The 20,906-nt window shown below is 36.8% G+C and overlaps 1 long non-coding RNA gene across 1 annotated transcript; it reads left to right on the top strand.

Annotated features, from left to right (window-relative positions):
• The first annotated feature begins 794 nt into the window (after positions 1-794).
• On the top strand, positions 795-11,818 carry LOC107690998 (uncharacterized). The gene is made up of 3 exons (XR_001634506.1): positions 795-872; positions 11,293-11,367; positions 11,666-11,818. It is a non-coding gene; the product is annotated as an uncharacterized LOC107690998 (long non-coding RNA).
• Positions 11,819-20,906: the final 9,088 nt, after the last annotated feature.

Here is a 20,906-nt window from a genome sequence, read left to right as displayed (position 1 = left end):
GCATTTATTTTATTAAAAAAAAAAATACTGTAAAAACAGTAACATTGTGAAATATTAAAATTTAAAAAAACTGTTTTCTATTTGAATATATTTCAAAAATATAATAAAGTAATGTGATGCAAAGCTGAATTTTCAGCATAATTACTCTTCAGTGTCACATGATCCTTCAGAAATCATTAATATGCCGATTTGCTCTTCAAGAAACATTTCTGATTATGATCAATGTTGAAAACATTAGTGCTGCTTCATATTTTTGTGGAAACAAGGATTCTTAGATGGATAGAAAGTTCAAAACACCAGCATTTATTTTAAATATAATTTTGTTGTAACATTATAAATGTCTTTACTGTCACTTTTGATCAATTTAATGCTTCCTTCCTGAATAAGTAAGCTATTCATTTCTTTTATCTTTTTTTTTCATATATTTTGCATGCATAAATACTTTCTAAATATTTGTATATTAATTTATGTTGGCCAAAACAATATTTTTCGTATGTTTTTCCTTTTCTTTTATCTTTTTTCAGAATTGTTTTACTATTAATAGTAATTTAGCATGTTAAAAGAACTGTATGTTGTTCTTGAGCAAAGCGGTGAAAAGGGTTTTCAATCTATACAGAAACTGACTTTCAACAATAAACCCAGGAAATCCACACGTGACAGCTAGCCCCAGTTCCCCTGCATTAATAACAATGCAAGCCTATGGTTAGTCCTCATTACCCGGATGAGCGTGTTTGCATCGGTTCGGTATAAGAGGAGCTGGCGTTGTCTGTCTTTAAATGGTTATTGCGTTTAGGAGAGAACGAGGGGAAGCGTGGGAGAAGTGAAATGCAGGGAGACAGGTGCTGGCAAAGAGCAAGCGAATGAAACATGAGGTGAGACCGACGGGGAGCAGGTAGAGAGACAGATATTCTCTCATTCACTCAGAGCAGATCTGATAAACACACACGCGACCTCTCCGGCTGTACAGACAGAAAGAAAAGAGCGGCTCTCTCCTCCCGCTAAACTTGTCACATCGCATCCGCGCTGATGGGGGGGAGGGGTCAGGGTTGGGGCGTCGCCTCAGGGCTCGTCGCCGAGCAACAAAATACCACTCCGCTCGCGTTAGCCCTCCCGTCGGCCAATCAGGACTGACGGAACTCGGACGCGGTCCGCTGCTAGCCTTCAAATGCTAAGTGCTTCATTAACCACCTTTCATATCGCCGTCGCCCCCGGCAACCCACTGTACACTCGCCATCCCTGGGAGCGCGGCAAAACTTCAGATCGCCGTCAGGCCACACACACACACACACACACACACACACACTCATATACTGTCATCAGTGAATTTTGTGGTTTGCAGAAACGCTCACAGTCACACAATCACAACGCCGAATTCATCATGCTCACGCGTGACAGCAGAGTACAGCGTGAATTTGTTGTTATGAGTGTGTAATGTGGTTAGACATCACCGTGTGTGTGTGTGTGTGTGTGTGTGTGTGTGTGTGGCCTGAAGCTCAGCAGATGCCTGAAGCCTCTCCTGTCAGGATGGAGAGATCGTACAGAGAGGGAAACAGGAGAGAGCAGCTCCATCGGGGTATGGCTGTATGTGTGTGTGTTTCCTGTTATCTTCCTCTCAATGTCCTCCTCTTCCTCAGTGTGTCATGGTGAAACCTTGAGTCAAACACGCTCTCTTTCCTCAGGACTGAATTCACACTGAAATCTGGGAAAGCAGCAGCACTTAAACAGCACTGACAAAAAGTAGCCTACCTGTATTTTCGGAGGTGTACTACTGTGTGGTAGTTTTTAAATACTAGAGCACAATATGCAAATACCATGGTATATGAATGGAAATTGTTTAATTATACATCGTTTATAACAAAACACTATAGTATTAGCCTACTATTTGCCCTGAAACTTAGTAAAAGCTTACAGTAAAAGACTGCAAACAAACAGGGTTTAGTTGAATCTAGTTTTTCTTCCAGATTAAGATTTTACAAATTAAGTGGCCACTGAACACTAAATTGTTTAGCGTACAAAAAGTAAACAAAATTGTGCTTAAAATGAAACATCTAACATCACCCAATAATATGTAAAATTAGCAACATTAAATTTATAATTCATGCAACAGCAGAAGATTAATTTACCAGCAATATAAGCAAAACAAACATGGGTTTAAATATTATATTAGTATTAAAGAAATTAACAAGATACAGGACAGTTTGCGCCAAAATACTGTAACATTTGATTGGATGCATGACTATTAACATCATCAACAAGAGATATGGTAATTGTTTTCTCCTGACATTTAATAGGTTAGTTCACAAGTTAGAATAAATTGCTGTCCTAAATTTGCAATTATATGATTAGCTTTAGCATTTTAATATTTTGCATGTGTCACTGTCTTTTAGTTTGTCAGCGCAAACCTGTGACCCTTGATTCTTGATCTTGATTAAAATAATTTTAAAAAGAATATTCCAAGGCAATATACAATAAATATGATCTTTGGCCTGATGTTGATTACCACAGACAATAATTTTGACTTGTCTCTTAGTTTGAGTTTGTAAATAAAACAAAAATATACTAAAAGTTAAGCAGATATTGGAAATATGGGGCGGTCCTTTTTTGTTGCTGGATTTAACCCAGAATATTCTGTTCATAAATAGAAAGTCCTGTAGTGTCTCTGTTCATGATGAGGCAAATGGCAGTGTTTGTGAAATCAGCAGCATCTCTTCATGTTGTACATGGCATCTATTTTTCATCTTTACAGATTTGTGCTGGTTGTTTAGGCCTGTTGATCGTTCCTCTGCTGTTTAATGGTGCTTTGAATCTGTCTGAGATTTCATTTTAAAATATATCCAGGAGATTGTTTGCCATATTTGTTTAAATTGACATTCTGGGTTAATTATAACAGTGCGGTGTCTTGCTCAAGATCCCATGTTCATATCATTTCTGACTGAGATAAACACATTTAGCTTTCTGCCTGAGATAGAGGACTCAAGCCCAAGATGTGACCTCTAAATTGGACTATTTAATTACTTAATGTAGTGAAGTTAGAGTAGTGGAGGGATGATATAAGAATATAAACACTTGCATTGCGATTGACAGAATGAGATGAACACACTCAGCCTTTTTGTTTTTAGAAATGAGAGATGAGTCGAAATGAGTCTGTGGTCGTGTCAGTATTATGTTCGTATTGAATACAGAACACTCCTTTAGTATCAGATGTGTTTTCTGGGTAATTTGTCAGAGGTTTTCTGCACATGTCTGTCTAGAATATGATGAAGAAATTCTTGAAGTGTTTAACAGGCTCAAGCTGAGTGTGTGTGTTTGTGAGAGAGAGTGTGTGTGCATTTGTGAGAGAGGGTCAGTCATACTGTATTCCCGGTGCTCCCTCTAGTGGACTGATTGTTTTACAGCTCAGTCAATCCCAGTGTCACTCACAGACTCTCATTCAGCTATTTGAATTAAAACATTGGCTTTTTTTTTTTAATATGTCTATTTATTTTTTATATATATATGTCAAGTCAAGTCAAGTCACCTTTATTTATATAGCGCTTTTAACAATACAGATTGTGTAACAAGTGCAGTTTCTGTGCTATGGTGGGGCCTGAAACCTGACTGAAATTCTTCATAGAGATCATTTTTTATGTATAAATAATGTATATATTTATGTATAAAGCTAATTATGGCTATAAAGTCATTATAAACTTTTGAATTTTTTGGTAGAATTAAAAATATAATTCTTTATTAATTTTTTACTTTAAATCATTTTTTTAGCTTCTCCAAATTAGGGAGGTTTTTGTCAGTTTTCTAGGGATGAGTTGTCACTTCTTGGGATAATTTTGTGCCCAAAGAGCTAAATACACACACACATTACACTATGATTCCTGATGTTATTGTTATATCTTATATGTGATGTATCTGTGTTTGTAGTGTAATAGAATTGTTGTGTATTTGTGTATAGTGTTATAGTATGTGTAGCTGTGAGTATAGTATATAGTGTGTGTGTGTGTGTGTGTGTGTGTGTGTGAGTGAGTGAGTGAGTGATTCTGTTCCCCTGTGTTGGCCTGAGGGCACCTTCACTTCACAATTAATGGAGAGAGTCTCGTGGGAGCTTCAGTCTCCCTCTTTTACATGAAACCTTCCTCTCCTCTTCCCTCCATCCCCCTCTCCTCACATTCTCTTCTCTTCTATTCTCTTCTCTTCATTCTCATTTAGTCTCTTATTTTCTTCTTATTTTGTCTCAACATTTTCATCTCTTTTATCTATTCTCATTTTTCTCAAGTCAATTCTCTTCTACTTTCTTTCAGAGGTTTTCAGTTAATCTCTTCTTTCTTATGTAATTCCTTGAATTTTTCTCACATCTTCTCATGTTGTCTCATCTCTTCTCATTTTGCGTCTTCTCCTCATTTCGTCTCTCCCATTCTCATTTCACAATTTCTTTGGTTTCTTCACATTTTGTGTCATCTGTCATTTTCAGCTCATCTTTTTATCCCTTCTCTTCTTATTTCTTTCACATTTTTCTCATCTGTTCTTCTTTCATCTATAATTTGATCTCTTCTCTTATTTTATTCTCATTCCATCTCTTATTTAGCTTCTGTTTTAGCTCATCTTTTCTCAACTCTCTATATTTTTTTCACTGGACTCTTCTTGTCCGGTTTCTTCTCATTTGGTCTCTTCTCTCATTTTCTTCTTTTCTCACCTCTGCTCTTCTTGTCTCTTTCATCTCATTTCTTCTCACTTTGTCTCATAATTTTCTTGTTTCTTCTCATTTCTTCTCATCTCTTTTCATTTCATCTGTTCCTTTGTCTTGTTTCATTTTCTCTCATCACTCCTTTCCTCTTATTTGAATCCTCTTCTCTTCTTTGTTCATCTTGTCTTGTCTCTTCTCAGCTCATTTCTTCTCTTCTTGCCTCCCATAATTTTTCCTTTCATTTCATCTCTTCTCACTTTGTCTCTGCTATTTTCCCTGTTCTTGTTTCTTCTCATTTGTCTTGTCTTCTTTCTCTTCTCTTCTTATTTTAATCTTATTCACTGACTTATTTCTATATGTATTTATTTTTATATTTCATTTCTTCTCATTTTGTCTATTTTGTCAACTTATCTTTCCTAATCTCTATTATTCATTCTCATTTTTGTCTCGTCTCTTATATTCTTTCCTTCTCTGCTTATTTCTTCTTTTCTTGTCTCTTCCCATTTCGCCCTTTTTTCCGCTTTCATCTTTTCTTACTACTTTCTTTTCTCTCATTTTTTGTTTCTTCTATTTTCTTATCATCTTCTCTGATTTCATTGTCTTCTTGTCTAATGTCGTCTCATTTTAAATCTCTAAAATCCGAAGAGAACAATATTTTAACTCCAGAATATCATGAATCTCACGCTCCCACAAAACACACAACATCACACAACTAAAGAACACGACAGGCCACATCACACATCCACATTTTTTTGCATGCATGTACAAAAACACCTTTTCGGCTTGCGTGTCTCTCTGTAGGCCGCATGCGTCTCACGTGCACCACGTAAGTTTGCGTTTGTTGTACTATATTAAGTTTTGCTCACGCAAAGCCTTTTGGTTTATTAGATGAAGACATTCCCAAAACCGCACAGACGGATCTCCTCAGAACAGAATAAAATCTCAGGGAGCGTTTGATAACCAGAGAAATGAGGAGAGCTCCTCTTTAAATGATTGCATCACCTTGTCTTCTACCCCGTTCCCTCTTTCTCCCTCTCTGCCTCTTGATATCTCCTTAAATCCGGAGAGAACTGACTGAAGATTTCATTTCTTCCTCCATATGTAATCAACATCAAACGCGCGCACGCACGTTGTCTCACCCGCGACGACACTTTCGATCACCTCGCGCAGTCTCACCTGTGTCATCAATTAGAGTGTCTCTCCGCACAATGCATTATGGGAAGGAGTTCAGAGCTGTCAGGCATCATGAAGCGTATCGTGCACGCACGCAGCAGGAGTAATGTGAGGCATCTGCGGTGTCAAGCGTTCTGTTTAATGTGATTCTCTCTCTAGTACGCCGTGTGTGTAGCTTTCTGCGGCTGCTGTTTACCATGAAATAATACAACAAGTGTGTGTTTGAAGTGTGACTGTGCTGTGCTCTTGTGCGGGCAGAAGGGGACGGCACATCACCGCTCATAAACTCATTTCAGACTCAAACCGTGTCTTGTTAAGAAAGACATTGTGTTACTGTGTTTGACCTGGAGCTGGTTAGATTGACAGAGTGAGTTTTATCCTGCAGGTGCGGCTGATTCGGAGAGTCTTTTGTAACGGTGAGAAACATGATTCTGGTAAGGGTCAAACACGGGGCCACCTTATTTTGCAACGCGGAAGTAAGCTCTTTTCTGTGAATGTGTGCAAGATGTCTGTTTCATTAGCCGCTAAACAACCAGAAGAATAACAAGTGCAGTAAACGGTAAAACTTTTTAATCTACAAACCAGTGTGTTTATGATTACGATAATACCATACCATAGGAATGAATGGGTTAAAGCTAGAAGGGATACAGCTAAAACTACTTGGCATATGCACATGGATACAGTATACTGTTTTTGCATTATTGTAAGGAGTAGGTTTAGGGTTGGGGTACGTGCAAGACGTTAATAAAACAATCTGATGGAAAATGTAATTTATTGTTAGCTTCCGGTTTTAGCTGTATCCCTAGCCACAACCAAATGAATGAGAAGTGCCATAAGCTGAATCCCACCTGTCGCAAAAAGTTAGTGACTTCTCTTTCCCCATTGTAAACTCTCAAAATGGTTCAATCCAAAAGTATTGTTTAGTGTAAAACTTGTTGAAGATTAGCAGATAGGCTGTCGATTCATTAAATGATAAGCGGTTTCCTCTAAAAAGCTGTTTATTTAGTGTAGTGAAGCCTCTCCTCCATTGACATCCATTCAAAAAAAAAAAAGAGGAAAAAAAAGAAAACAGCCTCTGGTCTCCTTTCCCACGTACTGTCAGAGCAGAAACGTTAGCATTAGCCATTATAATTTTTTGGCTAAGGATGCAGGCTTGCCTTCTAGTGGCTTTGAAAATAACAACGCAATGACACTGGAAGCCTCGCACATTCAAGTTACAAATGACCGTACCCGCTGTTACGTGAAAAGTAAGGTGGATAAACGTTCTATACAGAGATTGCTATTTTGTCCACCAATCTCACGTTTTGGGAGACCATTAATAGCCTACTTTTCAAAGTTGTTTTTTTTCAGTCCCCGTTTACTTTTTAATAAGTTCAGTCCTTTTGTGAATGATTTATAAGTGCATGTTATAATACCTTTCTTTGAACAAATTTCCCTCTTCAGCTAAAGTTACCTAGACCACACAGCTGTTTGATCGTTTTTAGGCTACTGTTATAGGTCTTTCTGAAGTCTTTCCATAGTTGTCACAGTAATTTAATACATCAATTTTACTGTAGTAAATAGCAAATAAAGGTAGATTTTATACAGAACCATTACCATTAGGGTACATCTCTGTGTTGAGGCAAAAAATAAATATAGCCTGATTCCTGGGAAAGAAACTTATAAAATCATAGTTTTTATAAACTCTCATTCAGGCTCTGTCTGGCACAAAATGCCATCTTTCACCTGTTCTTTTATTTGTTGAATTGGTGAAATTCATCCTTAAATGGAAATAAAATGTGTTGTGAATGTCATGTTGACTTTAATCCAGTGGATCTCAACCCCCTCATTGTCCAACACAACAATCGAAGATATTACATACTCTGGTATTTCTTTTGTAATTATGGCAATTTTACTTGGTTTTAAAGTTTGTTTGTTTTTTACAGAAACTGGGAGGTTTTTTTTATATTTTAACATTAGGCTATTAAATTAAGTTTTAATTCAATTTGTTACATAATCAATTTTAAGTCATCCTGTGGCCCCACAAGTTTGCTGAGGCCTTGGCCACCTGGTTGAGAACCACTGCTTTAATAATTTCTGCTCTTCTTGAAGCAGGTATTTAAAGCTGTTTACATGTTCATTTAAGTCCCAAAACAGGTCAAACACATTTTAATACCCGTCAACATTGACCAGAAATGCTGTTTAGAATAAACTCTACAGCTCATTTGTAGGAACCAGACAGCTCTTACAAACGTTCACCATGGTAACCATGGTTTCTGCCAAAATGCCATATAAATCACTACAGGCAGTGTTACTACCGTAAAACAAACTTGTTATTAGGCACCACTGTCAACTAATTAAATGCATTTTACACTGTTGAAAGCAGAACCCATAAAAATGTATCATGGGTTTTACATTAGTGACAATAGCAATAATAAGTAGTAAGTTTCTTGTGCTCACTAAGGCTGCATTTATTTGACCAAAAATACAGTAAAACAGTAATATCGTGAAATATTATTACAATTTAAAAAAAGTTTTCTATTAAAATATATTTCAAGATGCAATTTATTTCTGTGATGCAAAGCTGAATTTTCAGCATCATTACTCATCATCAGAAATAGTTCTAATATGCTCAAGAAATATTTATTATTATTAATATCGAAAACAGTTGTGCTGCTTCATATTTTTGTGATAATTGTGATTTTTCCACAATTTTCACTTTTTTTTTTCCAGGATTCTCGGATGAATTGAAAGTTCAAATGAACAACATTTATTTGAAATAGAAATCTTTTATAACATTATAAATGTCTTTACTTTCACTTTTGACCAGTTTAATGCACACTGTAAAAAATACATAGTTGAGAAAACGTTAAAAAAAAAATAAGGCAACTTGATGCAGTAAGACTTTTGAGTTCTCTCAACAATAGTATTTTAGTTCTTCTCAGTAAATATACTTTGTTGAGCCAATGTACATTTGTTTGTTCATGCAATGCTGATTGTCTTATTTTGCTAATAGAAAAATTCTTGTCACAGCAACTGAAACAATGTCGTTGAGGTCATTTATTTTTTTCTGTTTCCTGGAAGAAAAAAAGAATGTGTAATAAATCACCACATTGATTTTATGTTTATTTATGAATGACAAACCCGAATGCATAACTTAGTCTAATATGTAGACAACATTGTCTTTGCTTGTAAAACAACTTACAAGATTAATATATCCAGAAAATGGATATCAGGCTGAACATTCTCTAGGCCTCAAAACTAGACACACAAACCTCAAGAACGGTGGCAATCAACAGATGTTAAAAAGATGAGCTCTTTGCATCACAGTACAACAAATAACTAACAATAATGACAAAACAACAACAAAAAAGCAATGCATGGGAACTCACAAAGCCTTAAAATTTCAACAATATGAAATTCTTTGTTCACATAACTGTGTTTGACTAGTTGGGACAACATTTGGGGTAATTTTGTTTTTAGGGTTTTTATGCAGTTTCAAGAAAATAGCATTTTTTTAGTATTTGAGGCTCAAAAGGTTTCGTCAACAGTGCATACAGTGCATGCTTGCTGAGTCAATTTTTTCAACAAAAACTCCCCCCACACTGGTATTATGTACCAAGATGATCTGATCAGAATTGATAATAGTAGTATTTTACGTTTCTTATACTTAGGAGTTCTTCATATCACCTTGTCAGGTTGTTACTGCAGTAATGTTGTCATAGTATTCACTGAGAGTGTGAGACTGTGTGTGTGTGTGTGTGTGTGTGTGTTTTAACTCAGATTGACTGATAGAGGCTTCAGGGAATTTGCTCGTGGCTTTTGCCTGTAACCTTTATATAAAACCATGTTTTGATTTGAAACGTCTCGCTAACACCTATGACACTGTATTTCAGGAATGAGTTTGCAGAGTGTTTCTGCAAAAGCCAGATGTGCGTCTCGTCAGACAGTTAGGTTATCCGGCTCACATCGAGAGGCTGAGAGTTTTCACGCTGTGTGTGTGAGAATGTGATATTGTCTCTGTGTCGAGTGGGAAGGTCTGTGGCGCGTAATTAGAATATGGGCTCCTGTGTTGTGACTGGCTTCTTTGAGCGAGCTCACCTGTGTGCTTCCTGCTCATTAGAATTCTCATGCATATTAATAAGGAGCAGAGGCGCAGCACGCCCTAGCTTGGCCGCAGGGCATCATGGGAGATTACTTGCATGAGTAATCCCGCTGGCTGGAGTTGGTCCAGAACTCCACAGCTGTCCGTCAAAGCACAGGCGGGCAGAAGGGCATCAGGGTGTGTCGGGGCAGGGCAGTAAAGGGCTAGCGTTTAGCATGGGCTTAGCATTAGCTCATGGAGGAGGAAGTGAATCTCCTTTTGCATCGTAATGAGAGGGTGGTTTTTACGGTGGTTTTGCTGATTAGCTTAGTTTAGGAGTTTGCTTTCTTAATGTCTAAAACTAACGCTGTATGCTCTCTGATGTATCTTCAGTTTCTTTCAGTGTGTAATTCTACCTGTTGTTGACATCTCAGATTCATTAGTGCAAGAAGAAATGTCTAGTGCTGAACTACAAAAACGTGATAGAATCACTTTAATTGCATTTCAGTGTACCATTCTTACATTTTGGGTTGGCAAGATTTTTGAAAGTTTTGAATTTTTTTGAAAGAAGTCTCTTATGTCTAAGGTTGCTTTTGTTAGATTCAAAAATACAGTAAAAACAGTAATATTGTAAAATATTTTTACAGTTTAAAGTGTCAAATTTCTATTTGAATATATTTTAAAATGTAATTTATTCCTGTGATGCAAAGCTGAATTTTCAGCATCATTACTCCAGTGTCACATGATCCTTCAGAAATCATTCTTATATGCTGATTAATAAGTATCATAAAAGTGATCCATATGACTCTTGCAATATATTCCAATATCAAAGTTAGAATGTGTGATATATTATTCAGACTGAATGATTTTATGCTGATTTTTTTATCATTTTTTGGCTTTATTTGCCATTCGTTGCAAATGCATGGAAAAGATTGACCAGCACAATTCTTCATATTTCTTCCTTTTTTGTTCCACAGAAGAAAGAAATGTCATATGGATGGTTTAGAACATCACAAGAGTGAGTAAAATATGTTTGGTAAATAATATTATATATAATAGCAGAATCTTGTAGTGTTATGTTGCTTTAAATGTGATGACACATGTTGCTTCATTTCTCAAAACCCACACAAAAAACTACATTATGGAGGCCAAAATCGTTCATAATAACACGTCTCCACTACGTTAGAATAACCAGCAGTGGCGTCAAGGGAAGGGAACACCCACTTTTCATCAGCCAATCTGTTCCCAATAGATAAAATCAAGTCCTTCCCAACGTTTTTCCTCATTGAACATTCAGTTATACTTGAAAATGTAATAAGTAAAATTGGTTGCAAATGCATTCATGTTGACTTGACATTTTCTCAGTTTTCATTTGTTCATTCAGCTTTCATTCTAAAGCAGCCAAATCAAGTAAACTCAAGAGATTTTTGCTGTATCATTTGATAGAGAACAATGCAAGGTAGGTGAAAATGTCTTTATTTATCCATGTTTATCTCTGTGGTACAGAAATTAGATTTCACAGTTGCTGGAATTAAATGTTTGGTTGCAGAAGAGCAGTATTGATCTCTCCTGCTCCAGCACTCTGAAGTCTATTAGTTTCCACATCATCAAACATATGAAAGTGTATGCCAAATATATGTGTGTGTGTGTGTGTGTGTGTGTGTGTGTGTGTGTGAGATAGAGATAGAGAGAGTGAGAGGTAGGGAGCACAGTAGGGTTCACATACTGTGTGAATACTAATTCAGCTCTCTTGGCAGGTCAGGGTCCCTCTCCTCTCGACATTTACCCATCTGCACCGCAGCACACACTCTCACACGCAGCTCCTGTGGATTACCTAGGCCGCAGGACAGATCCGTTTCTATGGAAACCTCATAGCAGGCCGCATGAGTTAAACGTACACCTCTTGTAAAGTCTCTCCTCCAGGTGTGTGTGTGTGTGTGTGTGTGTGTGTGTGTGTGTGTGTGTGTGTGTGTGTGTGTGTGTGTGTGTGTGTGAAGCACACAGCACTGGGTGAACTGCACACTGACCTGTCACTCAGGTAATTACTGTGTTCTTTAATGAAGGACAGAAAATCTTGCGTTCTTTTCCTGAATATGGTTTTGGGGTAAAGCTTATCAGTGACAGATGATCCTGCTACAAATGCGAAACACCTCAATGTGAACTTATTTGAAACGCATTAAGCATTAAATCAAAAGCTTTTAAAAGAAGACTGTTCTGCTCACCATGGCATGCATTTATTGATCAAAAATAGTAATATTGTGAAATATTATTTCACAATATTACTATTTAGATTCTATTTGAATATAATTTAAAATGTAATTTATTCCTGTGATCAAAGCTGAATTTTCAGCATCTTTATTCCAGTCTTCAGTGTCACATGATCCTTCAGAAATCATTCTACTATGCTGATTTGCTGCTCAAGAAACATTTATTATTATTATCAATGTTTAAAACAGTTGCATTATTTCTGTGGACACTGATAAATTTTTTCAGAATTCTTTAATGAATATAAAGTTCAAAAGAACAGCATTTATTTGAAATAGTCTTTAGTAACATTATAAATGACTTTACTGTCACTTTTGATCACTTGAATGCATCCTTGCTGAATAACAGTATTAAATTCTTCAATAAAAACAAAAATTACGGTCCCTTTTTCCTGGGTTCTCAGAATAGAGGAAGTCGTCATAGTTGGGCAAACTCCTGGTGGTGAACAGAATCTACAACAAAAGCGTTTCTCTAATTATGCTGGCTACTTGTCTCTCATTATCTATAAAAAAAAAGCTTGACTCTCCATAAACGCTAACATACTCACTGTTTCAATACTAAAGCCACAAGATGTAAACAATATGAGTGTTATTATGATTTTAGTAGCAAATAAATCACTTCCTAACGTTTACTATTTTGAGTTTCGAGAACTTTATCTCAGGACAACACCATAAACCCTAAAACAACTGTAAAACACCTTAAATAATGCACACATTTTAACAAAAAAATAAATAATAATAATAATAATGTAAGTGCATTTATGAAATTATTAGATCACATTTCTGCTTTTAATCCCTCCATAAATGAGTTCAGACATTTTCCTCATAAATGAGTTGGTTACAATGCATTTAAATAGTATACAGTACTATCTATAATACTAATCAGACCGTTTAGAATCGTGCAATTAGATGATGTTATTTTAAATGTATAATTTGCAATTCAGCAGATTACAAAGAATATTACAAGACACATTCACATGCTTAATTACAGAGTTCCTTTACTTATTCTGCTTGTAATGATACATTGTAGTTTATTGCATTAGCATGGACACCATAATATAAAGTAAAACCCAAAAAGTAAAATCAAAGTTAGCTGTAAAACTAAACCAAGGGCATTTCTTGTGGCAGTAATGAGAACAGCAAAAAAATAAATAAATAAATTTGAAGATAGACGTTGTCATTTAAAGCCTTTTCAGCCATCTGATATCGTGTGTGTTGGAGAAACGGCGTTAATGTCATAATGTCTATACGAGACGGAGTGTATTACAGAGTATCTGACATTGAGTGTGTGCTTGTGTGTGTGTGTAGGTTACCATTTGATTGACAGGTGAGCAGAGTCTCAGTGCTCTGGGCTTCATAATCAGCAGCTTTATTCCGAGCACAAAGGATTGTGGGAAGAGAGGGATGAGAGAAGACGAGAAGTGCAGAATAGTAAAATTCCCGGAGGAGAGGAGGGGTTGCCTTCTCTCCTTTATTTATTTCTTTGCTTTCCTTTGAACAGGTTCTCAGTGTGTGTGTTTTTGGGAGTGCAGGTAGTGTATTTGGTGTATTTTTGAGTATGTGCGCAGCTCGGAGTGTGTGTTTTGAAACGAGTGTTGTTCTCATTATGACTGAAAGATCAAAAGCGCGATTAATTTCTGAGCACGTCTTCCCTGGTGCTGTTGCTCCAGCTGTTCAGTGCTCCTCATGCCGATAAAACGGACGTTCTGATTGGACGAACTCTTAGTCAGTCAATCAAACGGGTGGGTGGGGCTTAGTGATATTTTTGTATCTAAAATGTTTTCCTGCATTAGTTTGTTGTCTTCTGAGTTTTATAGAACATTTGCCGGGATATGTGGAATTTATTTTGATTTAAACTACAATTTTAAATATTTGTAGAACCTGTATGTTTGAAAACACATCCAGTCTTCTTACTTAATGAGGTTAAGCACCACATTTGAAGTTAAACATTACTATTTCTTCCTTGGATTAATCGCTTTTGCTTGTTTTGGATGAATGAATAGCTGTAAAATTGTGTAATTTCCGCGCTGGACCATTAGTGAGCTGATGCTACTGTGGCTTAAACTTTCCATCCTCTCCAGGCAGCTGCATTTTTTTCCAGTGAAGGTTTTATTCAAGCCGGCGTTTCTCAGAACTGCTGCTGAACCTCATTTACTTCAGCTCCAGGAAGTCAATAGCATCACTTCTCTTTCCTCTCTGCTTTTTCTTTTCTCTCTTTCGTCTGTAAATTTAAGTTATAACCGTAAAACCTAAAACGTTGCTACCGTATTTTTTACGGTAAATTTCCGGCAACCACAGCTGCCGGTTTTTTCACAACGTTCCTTGGCCGTCAGTCGGTTTATCTGCCTTTTCGTTGCATCTTTCTTTCTTTCTTTCCATTCCTGACCGTGTGTCCACGTGTTTCAGGAAGGATTTTACAAATGTTTCAAGTGATTGTTGCTCAGCAAATAAACTTCGGGTGATTGTTCAAAACCCAAATCATCTTGAGGAAAACTTTTGTTAGAGCCTTTGACCATCTAACTCTATCTGCTTAGAGTTTTCCTGCTTAGAAGATGCCATAGTTACCAATATTTACAATTTCCGAGCCTGTCTCCTTCTCCGAGTATTTTTGTGCAGTCGTATAAGTGATTTTCTCCTGTTTTGCCTGCTGATTAAGCTCATATCCATAAACAAAACGACCTCGTTTAACAGATTACAAAGGAATTACACGATCAAAGAGCAGAAGTCGGGATGTATAAGAGAGTGGGAGAGAGAGCGAGTGTGTGTGTGAGTGAGAAGGAGATTGTTTGTGTGTGAGGAAGAGAGAAAGAGATACACCTCTTGCCCTGCTCTATCTGATATGGGAATCCATTTTGTGCTGAATGAACGTAACAGCTAATCCCGCCCTCTGGTACAGGCCTCAGGGTCTCTGACACTCACACACACACACACACACCCAGCAGACACACTGTGCATTTACATGCATTCAAAGAACCAACATTTTGTTGCGTTCCAACATGTTTTTATAAATTCACACTGTTTTGTGAATGAATACTGATTGATTTGCACTAAATAATGTGTGCTCGAGAGGGCAGGCTGCAGTAGTCACCAAGTTTACTTATTTATTTAAAGTAGCATGCTATTTACTCTCAAATAAAACTTCATTGACATATGAATGTGCAACACCACATGAATAGTATCTGTTCTAATTGGATTGCAATGAAAATGGTGTTGCCATTGAATCCGATTTCAGCGGTTTCGAGACCGATAGAAGCTAAACACATAGAATGTAGTAGAGAGGAGATCTTTAACCTTAAGGAGTTTGTGTATGTTAATGGTCATACTGAGCAGTTTGGCTGTACTATCATGATTAGTAGTGAACCGTGTTGGGGAAATTTACTTTTAAAAGTAATGCATTACAATAGTGCTTTACTCCCTTTAATTACATTAGTTACTTTTTATGGAAAGTAATGTGTTACGTTACTTTTGAGTTACTTTTTAAATCTGGGCGGGGTTTGCTTGTTTGTTTTTAATATAAAAAAATTATTTTACAAATGTAAAAGCCCTTTTCACAACAAAAATGAAATGAGAATATGCCTCAGGCTGAAGGAAATTTAAATTAATGTCTATACAGTAGAGGGCGCAACTCAAACAAATTGCATGAAGAATATGATGCAGGAGAAGAAAGTTCAACGCTATTCAGCAATAACAAAAATTAAGCCCAAATGTGTCATTTTTGCTTAGAATGGTTGAATTGGATCATCGAAGGTCAGTTACAAAGACATTGGTTAATTGGGATTAATACATAAATTATATTTGGCTTATTTAACATTTAATTATTGCAGGTTTGTATAATATTCTGAGTTTGCCTTTGACTGTTTTTATTCATTTTGAGGAATACGGAATCTGTTTTTGTGCAGGTGAGACGAGCCTAAATACATGTTCATATTTAGTCTAGAACTACAGTAACATCATGTTCACACAGCACGCACAAGGCCTGTGCACTTACTCCCAATTTCTCTCAACATGGCAACATGAGAGCTGTCAGTCAAGACATGGGAAACAAAGTAACTCCATTGATAACTGTAGGATGGATTATAAATTTAGCTATCCAACTATAAACAACTGTTTAATTTATCGTTTTTGTCATCTTGTTGAATACCCTCTGCTAAGAAGGATGAGTAGGCTAGTAATGACAGATAATCTAGATTAGGTGAAATTGGATTAAACTGGTCTGGATTAAAAATCAAACTACATGTTCAGTCACTGAAAAGCCCACTGAACATGAAAGAAGGATTATAATTTAATGTAAGTGAGTTTTCCTCACTGTGTAGCTCTGGTGAACATAATGGAGTATTGATCCATTTCCATGCCCAAAATTGAGTTTATAATATGACTTTTGATGGTGAACTCCACAAACTGCCCTCTACAGGTTGAGGGATTTTTTTTTCTTCCATTTTTGAGATTAATCCCATTTTAGCACATGAAGTGCTTTTAAATTAAGAATTATCTGAGCACTATTGTGGTTATATAGCCTGCACTGTTGAAATTATGTTGAAGCTTTAAATTGCTATAAAACCGACTGAGCATAGCATCCAGAAGTTTGGTGAGTTCACCGGACAGTAACGCTCCGTTTGTAACAGACATTTGACTCGGAACTAATGAAGAAATGAAACGGAAACAAACGATGACAGAAGTTAAAGACTGTGTCATCGATCAGATGCTGTATGTAGAATTTATTCCTTTAATTTGTCAATTCCAAGTTCGATTAAAAATAATGCTTCTAGGCAGGTCTTTTCTGTAGCCTAACTGAATATTAGTAGGCCCATTTTTAACGAACTTTATATAGCCTACATTAGCTATGTGAATTATTGTCATTATTATTTTTTATAAATTTTATAATAGCCTGTGAAAACAATTTTGAGGCCTTCATTGCGGTTTTATGAGTTTTGGTTTGTGTTTGTGCGCATGTGTGTGTCAGCGCTCTACCGTTATTTTGGCAGATTGTTCTTTTAATTAACACTCATTTTGCGCGCATCTGGCACGTGTATAGATTTAAATAAATTTTTACGATTCAGCTTAGTTCACTCAAGGAAAAATAATACACTGGCGGTCAGTGGTGTTTGTTTACTGGACGAAATGAATTTGCAGTTGTTCATTTGTCAAGAGACTACATTTGGCTGATTTTTTGACAGATCTAGGGTTGGATCTAGGAGACGGGAGAGAAACTGTTGAGTGTAAGTAGTTTAAATGCTCTCGTACGTTTTTGATCAACAGTTTCTGTGACTGGAGTCTTTCACCGACCATTTATTGATTGTTTTTTGGAAGGTAACGAAAAGGACCGAACAGTCCAGACGGAGGCCTCATCGTGGATTTTTTGAGGTAAATATCTAATCATATTGTCTTTTTACAGCTAACTTTTCATGGCATAAATTGTGTGAAGTTTTTTATGTTATATGTATCTATTTACCCAGTTAAACATCTAATGAAATTAACCAAAAATTTTCCCAACAGAGAACATTTATTTAGTGCACTTCATTAAATACGCCAAACACAACGCGCTGAAACTGACGCGGCGCCCCTCCCACTCCAAATCTATTAGCTTATAAAACTCTCTGTGTGTGTGTGTGTGTGTGTGTGTGTGTGTGTGTGTGTGTGTGTGTGTGTGGTAAATGTAGGTCACATCGATGAGAACTGCATACTTTGTAATTATAATTATCTCGTAAACACCTTATTTCGTGTTTTACAGTTTAGAGAGCCGTTACTTAACGGACGCCGACACCACACTGTAAAAAATGCTGGGTTGTTTCAACCCAACTTTGGGTCAAATATGGACTAACCCAACTTTTGGGTTAAAAATTTAATGTAAAAATTTAACCCAACGATTGGGTTAGTCCATATTTTACCCAAAGATGGTTTGAAACAACCCAGCATTTTTAGAGTGCATATTGAGCTTCACTCACATCCTCAACTAGCTGAACTTCATTTGGCCACTTGTCAAATAGACTAGGCTACACAATGTAAAACAAACAATATTTTCAATATAAAGTGTATGAACTTAAGTTGAATTAAAACGTTTTTATTTTCTCTATCACTGTCCTATATTTTAGATTCACTCTATATTTATAGCAGTCAAAATTTTAGAGGTCTGATAGCCTAACTGGTGTCAAACTTTGTTTAGAAAAAAAAGAGCAACGCTCTGGCAAACTTTTTGAGAGCGTCGATTTTTTTCTTTAAGAAAGTCTGTTTTTAATCACCAATGGTGGTTATTAACAAATGTGGGTAAATATAACGTTTGAACGATCAGTTTCTGATAATAAGACCTTCCATGCTGAACTGCTCATAAATTAGCCATTGTAAAATTGCAAAATGACTAACTCTACAGTTGGATAAATTGACCATGTTTACACATAGGCTACTGATATTTCTATACTAGTGTTTTCGTCTTTCAAACTTTATTGGTTATTGTAACTTTCTTTAAACGTTTGAGTGTCTGCCAAAACATTTCGATCTTGTATGTTGATATGGTTCCAAATTAATTCAGGTTTTAAGAGTCACCAGCATATTTGCCTTAGTTTTTGATTGTTGCTGCTCCAAATGACAGTTCTTATGATCTGGTGGCAGCCAGCTGCCAGTCACAGTTTGCGACGCTTTTAATCCAATGTTAAATCAGTTACAGTCAACTCTGGGTCAATGTACACTGGGATGGACACCTCCTCTAAAGTTTAATTTTGCATCTGTTATTTTTATTTCTGATTTTCCATGGATTGGTGGCGGATTTACGTGGTGGAACCATCTCGAGGAGCATCCAGACCGAACGGATGGACTCGAGCCCTGACCGGTATAGCGTGCATATGTGCATCCGCTGCTTTGCGCGTTAAACCCTATTAAAACCGTCTACCGTGCAACTGGGGCTTCGCTCAATCCCGCGAGCTCTCGCAGACTACACAAACGAAAGCTTCTAATCCCTCACGTGAGAGGACGGGTTCTCTCGTGCTCACATCGTGTAATTTACAGTCTGCCTGGAAGCCTTAGATATATATCTGAAACCAGACCGTGTTATTTCATAAGAGCCTCCTGCTGGGCGATTCATTTCCACAGTCACCTCAAGACCTTTAAAGTGCATTTACGCCACAACAACCAACTCATTTTATTCGATTATCATGTTTTTGTTATTCAGCGTTGAGTTTACGAACCATTTGTTGGCTATATTCGCTAAAATTTTTGTAGTTTAGCCTACATTGTGCTATGTTAATCTGAATTAATCCTGGTGTTGGGTCTTCGAGGTTCATATATTTCCGTTTCTTTCCTTTCTGTTTTGTTTGCCAGAGAAACAGAGAGAGAAAGAGCCAATGATGTAGGCCTGCTCAATAATGTCTACTTAAAATAACATCAGTCGTTTTAGCTCGCCCATTAAATGAAAATAAATTGAGGCTTCCCTTCTCACACGTTGTTTTGCGGGTAAAACATTTATGAAGCGGAATACGTCAGTAGTATACGTGTATGTTTGTGAGAGGATCCTCCCTTTGCGCGAGACACCGGGCGCTCGAGGCGTCTCCGTCCGCGCTTCTCATGCACGAGGGCGCGAGCCCGCGGTAATTTGGGTTAAATAAGGGGAGCATCAGCTTTTTAAACCCTTAAAAACTGCCAAAGCTCTCGTAGACACAAAAACCTAAAGACTCGGGTATTTTGCTGCTGGGGAGGGAGGAGACATTCAGAAACACTGAGAACGAGGCGAATGACTGGGGCTGACTTAAACACACACATTTGCACATGAGCAGAAAGTCTTACTGATACAGTGTTAAACGTCATTAGAGGTTTTATTTTCCTAGGAACAATATATATATATAGCTATTCATATTTTGGATTTTTTTTTAACATGCTATTGTTAAAACGGGTGTCCAAGTCTTTTCATGCACCTGTGTGGCTCTTAAAGCGTAAATTTGACCGACAGGCTGATTTGAGCGATGACCCCCCACGCGCGTCCCACTCATCATCCTAAACGTGCACAAAGCACTTCCAGCGTGGGTCACTGTCCCAGTTCGGTTAGCGGTGAACAGAACAGAAACAATAAATGTTGATTGGATTGGCAGCAAGAGAATTAAACTGAATCCAAATTGACCGTGCAGCACCGATTTGGTCAAAAGCCATTACTAAACTCCCTACTAGGCCTATATTAAAGTAGCTATCTAAAATAGGCTACTAAATGAATTAAATAATAATGTGGTCGAATTATTGTATACAGCGGACGATAAAGTGGTATAAATAGGCTATTTGCATTCCATGGTATTAAAACAGTCTTTAAATAATTCGTAGATTTAATATTCTTCTGCTGTTTAATGTTTTTGTGCAACATTATTTCCAAACGAATTGTTCGATTATAATTATTTAAAAAAATGCATTGTGATGATAAATAAGAAAACGTAAAAGGGAAATATTCGTTCTTCCATATCTGCAATTAATTTTGCTTCCATGCAAGTGTCTCTCATTCAGTTAAACAGAAATTAAAATATTTGATAAAAACAGATTTAAGACCACACTGTGAAGCAGTGAAATAACAAAACAAAACGTTTAATCGTGCAATCCAAATTACAGTGACACAATACACCGAGTTAAACTTACGTGTTGCTGAAAAAATCCAAAAAGCAGGTAAATGGTAAAGCCGCGAGGAAAACAGGGACAAATAAAACTGGCCCTGCTAAAGAAAGCACAATCGACCTTAAAGAAATGTCCACAAAAATCATCAAAAATGTTG

This window comes from Sinocyclocheilus anshuiensis, unplaced genomic scaffold (genome assembly GCF_001515605.1).
Source record: "Sinocyclocheilus anshuiensis isolate Anshui unplaced genomic scaffold, SAMN03320099.WGS_v1.1 scaffold2275, whole genome shotgun sequence".
Taxonomy (NCBI): Eukaryota; Metazoa; Chordata; class Actinopteri; order Cypriniformes; family Cyprinidae; genus Sinocyclocheilus; species Sinocyclocheilus anshuiensis.
The sequence above is the reverse complement of the archived record's forward strand: the minus strand, read 5'-3'. Positions and strand labels throughout refer to the sequence as shown.